We start from the raw sequence: 11,999 nt of genomic DNA on the forward strand, positions 1-11,999 counted from the left end.
ATAACAGTCAAAACCTATTGGTAATTGGTTTAAACAAAAATCATGGTGTAGTTTTATATAAGACATACCTTCCTTTTTTTCATCTTTTTTAGTTGTTGCTGAAAAGAGAAAGAAATAAGTATTTAAAAATTACTTTTCGGAATAAGAATATATTTTCTATATTAATGTATTCAGTATATATCTATAAATTAATTAATCTGATCAAATTTGCAATAAGAGAGTAAATTAAATTATTATTTGAGTTTTAATTCAGGTATCAGTGTATCGAAGGAAAAATTAAAACTATATTGTTATATGTAGACACGAAATTAAATTAGGTTTTACATTTTAGGTTTTAAAGTTTTAGGTTTTACATTTTTATATTTACAAAAAAAAACCCACAATTGTTTCAAGAAATATATAACTATGTCTACACACACACACACACAAATAAAAGTGCTATTTCATAAATTATCTATGTCTAGTGTTGTACAACCATCCTAGGCCAGGCAGGTTCACGGTTTATTCAGGAAGAAAAATCATGGAGCTTTAGGTGTGTCTCATATGACTTTAATACTGCAACAGGGGACCATATACATAGCCAGGAAGAGAAAGAGAGTGAAACATTCCTAACCCCCTTTATCCTGCTAGGTGGCTTACAGAGGATGATACACTGCTGAGTGTGCCCAGCCCATCTGCTATTTGTAGGATGTCCAAAAGGTGGAAAACATAACTGGTACATTTCAAGGTCAGGGTCTGTCAGTTGTCTGGAAGTTGCAAAATAGCCTGAGTTAGCTCATTTTCCTTACACTAGCTACTGAGGTATTTTATATCAGTGGGCAATATACACTTATATTTACAGTAACAGTTTATATCATGTCCTTTTAAGGAAGAAATAATGGAAATCTCACCTTGCTGGCCCTTTCTGGTGGTGTAATGGGTTAAAGCACAGAATTATGAAGCAAGAGTTCAATCCCCAGCTGGGGAGCTGACCCATATGGTGTGGCAGACCTCTCCTGACCCACCCACTGCTCCCCTCAGAAGTATATTTCAGTCAATCTGCCTGTTCTGCTCCTCACTCTGTCTCTGGTGAATCTTCTCACTGCCCGTGCCTCTGGCTGGTACCCCAGTTCTATATTCATAAATAAGTCTTTAAAAAAAAAAAGAAAAGAAAAGAATATCCCAACTTTCCTGTAGCAAATTTATGCCATTTTTTTTTCCCACAGAAAATATGAAAAACCACTTTAATCACCACTGAGTTCTGATTGGCAGCATTCTTCTAATCCTGGATCATGAATCTAAATCTGTATTAATGCTGGTTGTAACTTGTGTGTGTCACGGAAGCATTTGTGGACATTACTAGTGGACTTGGGAATGTTCCAAGCAAAATGATACTGGCTTCTGTGTAAGATGATTCAGGAACCAAACCCATTCAGAGTCGTCTGAGGCCACATTAGTTCAACTGGCGATTGTGCATATCCCTTTATTTGAGGCCCACTTAAAACCAACATGTCAGAATACTTAGGTGTTTAATGTGTACAATGGTGCAAGTGTTACAGGATGTGTCACTGTAAACAGGAGGAGCAGAGCCACTGCTGTAAGAATGGGCACCACTTCCCCGCCCCCACTTTTCCAGGCCACCAGCATCTCAGTCACTTGGGAAAACATTCAGCATGCCACCAGTCAGACCTCCCGAGTGGTGCTACTGAGGAGGAAGGAATCACACAGACACATATTGGTGTGGAAGGAGGAGGGAGGGAAGATACGTGGGGTGGCTTTAGCAGGAGGGCTGTCCAAAGATGGCAGCAGCATCGTCTTGGACTTCTGGTGGGTTAAATGGCACACTGGGAATCTGGGGTCCTCTTGTGTCCCAGCTCACCGGAAACTGCCAAGTGCATATCTTGTGGCTCCCTGCCTGGAAGTGCCTAGGAGTCCTGGCATTTTCAGGTCTCCATCATCTGCTCTGGGTTCAGACCATTTCACCAAGTATTTGTTCATGAGGGTTGAGTAATTTCAGAGTTTGTTCAGGAGTCTGTTACTTGGCATCCTTCCTTTTCTCTCTTCTCTCTCATCCCTCTGAACCTCTCACTTACAAAAGATCCTTGAGTACACTGCAGTGATTACTTAACATAGATGAATGTCTGGGCTCTTAGAATGGTTAAATGGGTTGTTTCTCCTTAACAGATGGTTCAAAGTATTTAGGGTGACTACTTTATAGTTATATTCTGGAAACTGATTTTGTGGGCTTGGCATATAGATGAAGTATTACTAATAGTAACCTGATTTTGAAGATTATTGATAGAATAATATAAATTCTAAGATGTAACTGAAAACAGGAAAATGTGTATGTCAGTGCATATGTCTATTATATCTCTATCCATCCATCTCTTCATCTATTTACTTAATGACTTATTTATTTTTGGAAACATAAGCTAAAAATAAATGACTGAGACTTGGAGTCAAGTTACTAATTTTGCAAATTTGGCATTACTTTCAAGTCACGCTTTCTCTGATAATGAATATGAAAATAAATAAATAAATATGTGAAGTGTGCATTTTCATGAGACAATATTTTCCATAATAACCCAGCAGATGGTGCTATTCTGCAATAAACAGCCTTTGCCTTTGCTAATCAATGCCATGTATATTTTTACAAAACATACGTAAAAGTGTTTTGCTTACCTTTTGCTGTAACTTTCACTGCCCCTTCCTTGGTTTCAGGAGCTTTCCCTGGATCTTATATCACAAAGAAAATAAATTACCATAAAGTACCATTTTAGAAAGATACATAATAAGAAAAGGAAAAAAATTGCAAAAGCAAAGGATTAAATAAATATAACCTCTGTCAGGACTTTTAAGGTACAGTAATTAGAGTAATCACTGAGAAGTAGGCTTGTTAAGACAAAAATAAATGACTAACTCCGATCAAGTAATGTAGTAAAGAAATCCCAAGATGTCTTCCTCACTATTCACTGAAAGTGGAATAGCACATAGCATTTGTTTAGCACCTGAATTTGAATCTCAGAATTGTTTGAAAATTGTTTCTGTATTGACAACCATTCAGACTTAAATTAGGTGAATTACTGAAAGTCACTGAATGACTAAAATGAAAATGAACACCACAGCAACCAATTTCCAGTCCAGTCCCTGCCTAAGACCCTCTCCCAAGGGTGTCCATTTCTTTAGCATGGCCTCAGGCAAAACTGCATGGTGAGAGAATAACATTTGGAATCTTCTCTTTTTTTTGCCTTAGGGTTTTCTGTTGGGGTACAGGAGGTTGCTTGCTTATTTCTTTCCTTTATTAGAATTTTCTCTTTTGCTCTGAGTTATTGTTCTTTTGTTCAGAATCTTTCTTTTCAAAAAAAAAAAAAAAGAATATATTGAATATATTGCTTAACTAACTGGTATGAAAAATAAAGGGGGAAAGAACTCAAAAAGCCACTGTTAATTTCACATTCCTCTAATAGCTTATTATGGGCTTTATTAAATTTTAAATAATTTAATTATCATGAAAGGAACATGAGAATGAAGTTTTCATTTCTTTTAGACTCTGACCTTTAATCATTCATTTATCACACATTTATGGACCTACAAAGTATATATAGTCTACTAGTATAAACATAGTTGTTGATACACATATAGATTCAATTTTTCATTTAATTATCATCTACTGTTGATTATAGTTCATTTAATATCACAATTCTAGTTAGTTATGGAATACAAAATTATATTTAAGTAACTTGGTAAGAACCATAAGTAAAGATTCATATTTTTCTTTAGTCCAGACAAAAGGTGTTCAATTTCTAATTCATTTGTTACTAAACATTGATGGTAGTCATTCATTAATACCATAGCCATCACTATGAAATTGCTAACTTTTCATTCTGTTTTCATATAAAAGAAACAATATTGAATCACACACATGGTTTTCTTTATTCCTCTATTTATTCAATAGAATATATTTTACCAAAATTCAGATCCATTCTATGTATGATCTACTTATTAAATTTCTTTTTGTCCCGAGGTGGAAAACTCCATGAAACTATTATGCAAATACTATCAGTAATTAATTTATGTTGAGCAAATTCTTAACTATAGAAACATATCTCTAAGTATTGTTCTAATCTTACACTGATATAACAGGTATTTAGTAAACACTTAATAAGTAACTGGTGAATGCAAATGTGAAAGAACACATCCAAAAGACCACCAAAATTATCCTAGACTGCTTAGGTATTTTACTCCTTAAATATCTCATCCTGCACAGAATTGTAGAGTAGTTCTTAATTCATAAAAGAAAAATAATTAATCACAGTCAACAAAGTATCTTAAATTTCCCTACTGTTGTCTTTCCTACTATCTCCTCTTTTATTCTTTGTGTTCTTTTAGAACAGTGATCGTCCCTCACCTAAGATTCCACTCACTGCACATTTCAGTTGTAATAACAAATAGTGGTGCTTTCCTTAGGGCCTTTTTACCATTCCTATTGAAGGTTAGTGTCTCTGTAAATTGCTTTTCTCCCTCAGTGGGAAAGGTTCAGATCATGTCCCTGACTCTAATGCTCCATTATTATCCTGACAGGTGGCAGAGGGTGGTCATCTTTCAACTCACTTCTTGCACCTTCACTGGCAACGTTCTTGTATCTGTTTAAATGTGGGTATATTGAGTAGGCATATTTTAAAGGCTCATAAACTATGCTCTTCTTTCTGCTATGAATGAGCCCTCCCTTCTTCCTCCCAAAATACCACTAGCTCACTTAATGAATACCAAGTCACTAAAGATACTGTTCCCCAATAAATGGTGTTTTATAAGTAGTACTCCAATGTCCACCCACAAAGGGAAGCTTTCAGTGGAGCTCAATTCCAGGATCTCAGCAGAAAGATACTTGTACATTGTGATTCCATTTGTTTTTTTCTTTGATCTCAAGCTTTTAAGTTGATGTGCATTAATTCACATTAGTGAATTAATACAGTGGCTTACTATATAAATAATTCAGTAGAAGTGAATAGTTTAAAAACAAACACATTTCAACAAGTCTGTCATCTATCCAATAATGATATCAGCTCCAAATCTATTGCACACAGAGGCAGAGGTGATCAGATAACATCTGATTATATACAACATTTCAGTTTTAAAAACCACATGTCCTCCAGAGTGGAGTCAACCCTGATTATATACAACATTTCAGTTTTAAAAACCACATGTCCTCCAGAGTGGAGTCAACCCTGCAACCATAGTGTACAATATTAAGAACAAACCAAAAAAAAAAAAAAAAAAAGAAAGAAATCTCATAAAAGAGAGAATACATACAATACATAAAGGTAATTTCCACTAAAAACATTTTTTCCATTTCCTTTTGATAAAGTGGCTGCCAGTTGCAAAAGAAACTAACTTTGTTAAGGAAAATTTAAAATACATAAGAAAAAGAGGAAAGTAGGATGTCCATACTCTCAACGCTCATTTGACAATTATCAAGTGATAGTCTGTCTTATTCCTCCTGAAACAGTCTCCACTATACATATCCCAAATAAAAACATCATATCAAACAATTTTTATCATTTTCCAAGTTTTTATTTTATATATTTTATAGATATTGTCTTGAAATTAAATATAGTAACTTCAATACAAACACAAGATAAGAAAATTCTAGTAAAGATATGAACTTGATAAATGATAATTCGAATGAAAACCAGATACAGTTTGATCTAAATTAAAATGTCAGATAATTTACTTGGGTATGTTTTAGCAGGAAATTATCAGAGAAGTTAGTATTCCTAGGTTCCTGAAACATGTTGTGTTTATATAAACAAATCATCATGAATTGGATAAGCCAAATGTTTGTGTCTTCTGATTCCATAGGCATGGGACAGTCTGATTTACAAAATGGAAAAAATGTTGTGAGTCTGCAGATAATTTGTTAAGGAATCAATTTAGGCACTCAAGTCAATGTTAGATTAATTCAGTGAGGTTTTCCTATATAGGGTTCTATTATACTCTGAATTCCCTTAATGCAGAGTGTATAGGTTTCACAGTCCAGTATTGGTCTTTAGCTAAAAGACAATAGATGAAGAATAATATTACAGAGATCATACCTACACTAAGAAATCTAAGAAAGCTTCCATTGTCCCTCCAAAAATGAATCCCTGACTTTATGTTTTCATTTTTCAATTGTATTATTTTTATTCATGTTATGTTGGCTTACAATGCTTTTAAGTAAGTTAAAAGATAACATACCTTGTTTCAAAGGTAACAATCCCTGAATAACATATAAGTTCCCTTCATTTAGGCAAATAGCAGCAAAATAAGTAGGAAAGCTGGCTCCCACCCCCACTTGAGGAATGTGTCTTGTCCATCAAAAGGATTGTTATATTGTTTTTAATATTTATTTTTATTTATGCATTTAAGAACTGGGGTATGTAGGCCGAGGAGTGAAGGGGGTGAGAGGATTCACCAGAGATGGAGAGGGGGCAAAAACAGGCAGATCTACTGAAATACACTGCTGAGGGTGCAGTGAGCAAGACAGGAGAGGTCTGCTGGGCCAATTGGGTTAGCTCCCTGGCCTGGATCAACTCATACAGCAAAACCTGGAGATAGCTTGAGCACTGACTTTAACCCCTGCGTTACCAGGAAGATCATTCTTACAGGATCAGGAATATGAATAAATAGCCCACTGGACTTGCAGTACAGATCTCTATTTCATGGTGTTATTGTATTTTAATTATCTACTTACACAACTCTACCTTCCTACTAATCCATTATTTGCTGTCTTGTTCAACTTTATATACTTAATGCCTAGAAAAATGCTAAAGATGTTATCTCTAATTAAAAGTAAAGAATTGGGGCCCTCCCTGGTGGCAACAGGTTAAAGCATAGCACTATGTAGCTATCGCAACCACTGCAGCACAAGTTTGATCCCCGGCCAGGGGGGTGACCCACATGGCACAGCAGAACTCTCCTGTCCTACCCACTGCTCCCCACAACAGTTATTTCAGTACATCTGTCTGTTCTGCTCCCCTCTCTGTCTATGGTGAATCCTCTCACCCCTTACACCTCTGGCCTGTAGCCCAGTTCTGTATACATTAATAAATAAATCTTTTTTAAGAAGTAAATAATTGATTGCATAGAAATTCTAAAAGTCATAAAAATATCCAAGTAACTGGTTTGAAAAAAGGAATCAGTTTCATTTTTAAAAAGACACAAAGCTAACTCAAACTCTTTTTCTCTTTGATCACTGATCATGTATTATGCAGAAAGTGTTTAATTTTAATTTCAGAACTTGATTTGCACTAGAATATATTGTGATCTTGATTGCATTTGAAACTTTTGCAAAATTTCACAATTTCAAATTTCCAATTAATTTATATGGATTAGAAAAATGTTGGAATTCAGTTTAATGTCATGATATGAACTAGAGATTTCTTTCAGACACAAAATATGAATCAATCCTTAATTAATTTCCATAAAAAAAAACAGAAACATTTTTTAAATCTATCTCTTACTAATTCTATAACAGGACAAGGAAATTAAACTGTTCTTACCTGAGAAAACTAAATATAGAAAAGTTAAATGTCTTTTCCACAAACCAGGGGAGAAATTAATACTTATTGTTTTAGCAACTCAACATTAAGCCAGCAATATAAAACCTAATTGGTATCTTTTCTTTGAATAAAATAGTAGTGACTAATGACAAATTATCCTGTAGTCCAGTGGATTGCTAAATCTAGCTCCAAATTGTTATTTTTTAGTCTTATAAATTTCTATAACATTTTTGGATATAGATAGTCCCCCAAAAGAGAAAAATTAACATTTAAACTAAGCTTACAATATGCTTAAAAGCTCTTAAGCTAAGTCTCTTGTGCTTATAGCTCCAGGAAAGCATATTTCAGGGGCATTGCTTCATTCAGTATGATAATTATCCCATTGAGATGAAATTAATCATGAAGCAGCCTTTGGCCATCCTGTCTGACCAAGGGGACTGAAGCCTGAAAGGAGGGCCTACTTGCTGCCAGATATGCAAATTGTAAAGGTGCACAATGCAGAAATATGAATAATTTATCAAAATAATCTGTTATTGCTAGAGGTTGAAAGTCTAAATAAGCTAGCAGCATCATTTACAATAGGAACCATAATTTAGCCAGATTCTTTTTCTTCCTAGAAAAATCGTCACCTCATCAAGCTCTAGATTTTATTTTAGATTTTAGGTAACCGTTAATATCCTAACATAGAATTTGATTCAGAAAAATCTGATTATTCAGTGCTGCCAAAATAGCTCCTTGAATTTTTTAATTATTAAGAAAACAAAGTTTTCCATTAAAATCAACTGTGAGGATTTCATCTTTTGGAAAAACATATACATATATGTTTACAGATATATTTAACTAAATGGGTGTGGAGGAGGTCCAGTGGGTTGTGGTGGAAGACCAGAGTGTCTTGGTGGTGGGTGTGTATGGGAACAAACACTTTACCTAGAGATTCTCTGACATTATTTGGAGAAAACTGAGACTTAGGAAAAAAGAGTGGATCAGAAAACACTGGTTAGAATATTCACAGATAGAATAATGTGCATTCCCTCTTCGCATCAACCGGTTGTCTGGATAAAATGTTAAGTAGAACAGGTTTCCACACATTTCACAATTTAGAATTTGGAATGAATACTAAGGTATACCATTACTTAAATGATTTATAAAATGAAACTTTTAATACAAATACAGGTGATGAATAGAAAATTTGCTTTTTACTCTAAAAATAAATGTTAAGATGAGTGCGGGTTCCAGTTAGATTTTTATTTTTATTTACTTAATTTAAAAATTGTATATGTAATATATATATACACACACACATACAAACACATACATGCACACACACACAAACGTATGTTTTACATCACTCATCATTTGTACATTATTTTCATCTCCGTTGTAATCCCCCTGGACTTCCCACCATCAATTCCCCCATGTGCCATCACCATATCCTGTGTGCTCTTCTCTTCCTGCCCCAGTTTTGATCCTGTTCCCCTCTCTGGCCTATAGAATATCTCTGGTTTGGTCACATGGGTGAAGATGGAACTGATTATTCTGAGTGAAATAAGCCCGAAAGAAAAAAAAAAAATACTGGAAGGTTTCGCTCACTGTAAGAGATCAGAGATCTTCAGCCATGCAGCTGACAAGTAGCAAGGTGGGAGATAGAGGGCCCATACCCCGGGTTCCTGTTAAAGAGGCAAGAGCTTTGCCTTAAAGAGAGGCAAGGTACACTGCCTGAAGCGCAGACACAGCAGGGGCTCAACACTGCAGGGCCCTTCCTACTTTGCACCCAACTCTGTGGAGATGTGGCCTGTCACTGCCACTCTTCTTTGTCCTGGTTACTACTGAGTGTTGCCTTGCAGTCCCTTACCAGAAAATAACAACTACCTTTTCTTTGATGATATTCTATAAACATGATTTTTATCACCATACTGGCCTGCGGAATTTTTTTTTTTTTTTAAGATAAAGCTTGCCATTTATTTATTTATTTATTAAGATTTATTTATTTATTTATTCATACAGAACTGGGGCACAGGCCAGAGATGCAGAGGGTGAGAGGATTCACCAGGGACAGAGTGGGGAGCAGAACAGGATGACTGATGAAGTACACTGCTGAGGGGAGCAGCGGGCGGGTCAGGAGAGGTCTGCCACACCATGTGGATCTCCTCCAGGGCAGGCAGGGATCGAACATGCAGAAGTGGCTTAAGCCTCTTAGTGCTGTGCTTTAACCTGCTGTGCCACCAGGGAGGGCCCGAAGCAGCACTTTTTAATGAAAATGAGGCCTCATTAGAAATTTGATGCCTCTACAGCAAATATTATGAGTTTTTTAAATTATTGCACTTTTAGTTGAGAACGATTTATTTCCTTAAGTACCATGGAATTAGTAGTCTCAAGGAAAATTAAACAAGAAAAATAAAGAAGTCGAAACTTACACTGGTTTCACACTGATTTAAAAATTAAGTATTGTTGGTCGATCCCTTAACTTACAAACTACACAAAGAATAGAGAGTGGTTTCCTCATTAAATGAACAGCATGATCTATATTCAACCCTGGGGAAAAAACAACCTCTTTGTTCTACCATGAGTAAACAGTCTGCAAATCTTACCATTGTTTTCCACTTTCTTAGAAAATAAGGAACACACACTTTTTATCTTATTACCCAATTTGGAAATGTGATAGACAAGCAGAATTGTAAGTACAAATGTAGCCTTATGAAAATATAAAATAATAATAGTGGAATGAAAACTAAGAACAAAGACTGGTTTATCTTTCCTCGTAACTTCAGTCACAAACACAGTTCTTGGCATTGAGGAGGCACCAATAAAAATGTTTTTGGCAGGAGTAAATGAATCATTATTAGGAGACAAGGTGTTTGAAAAATATTGCTGTATGCCTGAAAATTACAAACCAAATGAGTAACAATTATCCTCATAAAATTGTTCAGTCTCTGTGACTTTTTTCCTCTAGTGCTGCATATGTGAACATCTGAAGATGTTATAATCAGCATCAAAGAGAATCTAAGTTTCTTATAAAAATGGTAAGATTTATAAAATGCAGATTCATTGCACTGAAAATTTAAATGACTTCTGAAAAGAAGGAATCATTATCAGAAAATCCTTAACAAGCAATCAAAGGAAGAATTCAGAACAAACACTTTCTGCTAAACTTTGTTCCCAAGTTTAGGGAATGAACAACATCCAATTTGATATTAAATGAGAACATACTTCTCAAATAATTATTGAATTCCATTGCTCATGTTTTCTTTAGAATTTGCCACACATGTACTTACTAGGAGCAAGACACCCTATCACTAAAATATAAGAACACTCTCTGGTTAGGGGGCACATGAAAAATGCTGAAAAAGGACATGGTAATTTGGGTTTGAAATACTGGCATATATTCAGGAGAGAGGATATAGGTGAGACTTGACAGAAAGCGATAGTATACAGTTATAAGAAGGTGAGGGAAAGAAAATTGCAAAGAGGAAGTACACTCAGAATCAGAATTATGGGTCAATCTTACTGGGGCAGGTGACCCTCATTTGATGTTAATAAGAAATAAAAATGAAAATTTCATAATTTATTTAAAAGTAAATTATGGTCAAAATAATTAACCTTGATATCTTAGTAAATGTGTGTGTTGTTGTTTTTCTCCCTTAGAACATTGATAGAAACTGCATTTTCAAGCCAGGGAGATACACAGCAATGTTCTGAAGAGGTGACACTCTTCACGATTATTTGGTGAAAGGGTTTATCCTGATAACACAGAAGGCAGGACAAGTGTTGTTAAAATATTCCAAATGTAAAGCAATAATGGATTAGATTTGTAAAGTATCCATGGAAATCAGAAGTCAGTGACTGCTTGCAAAAGTCAGTGTCCCTAGAAGTCAGGAGTCAGTTTCTGAATTACCTTTGCCTAGTAGGTTCATTTTGCTCACTTAGCAAGTACTGGGTGAGCAAATGCTGAGTACTTTAAAAATGTTCCACACAGTCAAAAGATGTATTATATTTAGATGACACTTATGATGTATACCACACTGCGTATGAACATGAGAAACTCCTATGCATTCTATTTAAGGTTCTGAAAACCCTAATTTCCACTATACAAGCAGTAAGTGAAGCTCACTGTTATGATGAATCCTTCCACTGGGAAGATAAAAACATTAGTTTGGTATTGTCACTGGGCTACATTTTCTGGAGAGAAAGTGAGGTTGCCAGGAATGAAATGGAGATATTTCTCCTTTAGCTTAAATTAACTCGGAGAATTCCAGACAACATGGCTTATGTGGAGAGGATGGGGGTGGGGGTGGCAAAAGGCAGTAGAAAGGTACAGGGTTTGGTATTCATCGCACCTGGAAGTGTTAGGTGGTAAGCTGTCCCTTGAATGATCCTTAGCAGAAAGAAAAGATGGAAGTAGTGGGCGTGACTGAAGAGAGAATACTCTCTTAGGAGTCACTTCCTAAGCAATTATCTAAAAAGAGGCCACTCACCACCAGGGAA

Source organism: Condylura cristata, unplaced genomic scaffold, assembly GCF_000260355.1.
Source record: "Condylura cristata isolate star-nosed mole 26May11 unplaced genomic scaffold, ConCri1.0 scaffold00001, whole genome shotgun sequence".
NCBI classification, from domain to species: domain Eukaryota; kingdom Metazoa; phylum Chordata; class Mammalia; order Eulipotyphla; family Talpidae; genus Condylura; species Condylura cristata.